Below are 1016 nucleotides of genomic sequence, written 5' to 3'. Positions count from 1 at the left end.
ATGGCTCTCTCCACGAATGAAGAGGAGGTGGAGGGGTATATATAGCCTCCACACAAAATCTAACCGTTACACGCAATCTACCAAACTCGATGGGACCGAATCGTCAAACTTGGTCAGACCGATTTAGCAAATAATGTGACCGTTAGGGTTTTCGGTGGGACCGGAATGCAACTCGGTAGGACCGATTCAGTTAGGGTTAGGGCATAACGTAATCTCGGTGAGACCGATTACACAAACTCGGTAGGACCGATTTTGGTAATTAGCTAAGCAGAGAGTTGGTCAGGCAAACTCGGTTTGACAGATTATCAAGCCCGGTGGGACCAATTTTGATAATAAGTTAACTAGAGAGTTTGCATTGCAATCTCGGTAGTACCGATTGCTCAAAATCGGTGAGGCTGATTTTGATAATGGACATACACAGAGAGATTACAATCCCATCTCGGTGAGACCGAGATCCCTATCGGTGAGACCGATTTGCCTATGGTTTGTGGCAGTGGCTAAGACATCTGAACTCGGTGGCGCCGGATAGAAAGAATCAGTGGAGCCGAGTTTGACTTTAGGTTTAGGACATATGTGTGGAAGTGGGAAAGTAGTTGAGGGTATTTGGAGCACATCACTAAGCACTTGAAGCAAGTGGCTCATTAAGCAACACCTCATCCCTCCTTGATAGTATTGGCTTTTCCTATAGACTCAATGTGATCTTGGATCACTAAAATGTAAAATGAAGAGTCTTGAGCTTGAAGCTTGAGCCAATCCTTTGTCCTTAGCATCATGAAGGAGTTCCCACATCCTTTAGTACATGCCACTCCAATGTTGAACTTATCTGAAATATACTAGATAAAAGTGTTAGTCCAACAAGAGATATGTTGACATTAATTACCAAAACCACCTAGGGAGCACTTGTGCTTTCAATAACCCTCCCTGAAACCCTAGCTACTCACCCGATCCACCACTCTCCCCTGTTCCCACTCCCTCCCACGATCTGGATCGGGGGCACGACCCCATCGTGCTCGCCC

Source organism: Triticum dicoccoides, chromosome 4B (genome assembly GCF_002162155.2).
Source record: "Triticum dicoccoides isolate Atlit2015 ecotype Zavitan chromosome 4B, WEW_v2.0, whole genome shotgun sequence".
NCBI lineage: Eukaryota > Viridiplantae > Streptophyta > Magnoliopsida > Poales > Poaceae > Triticum > Triticum dicoccoides.
Note: the sequence above shows the minus strand (reverse complement) of the source record.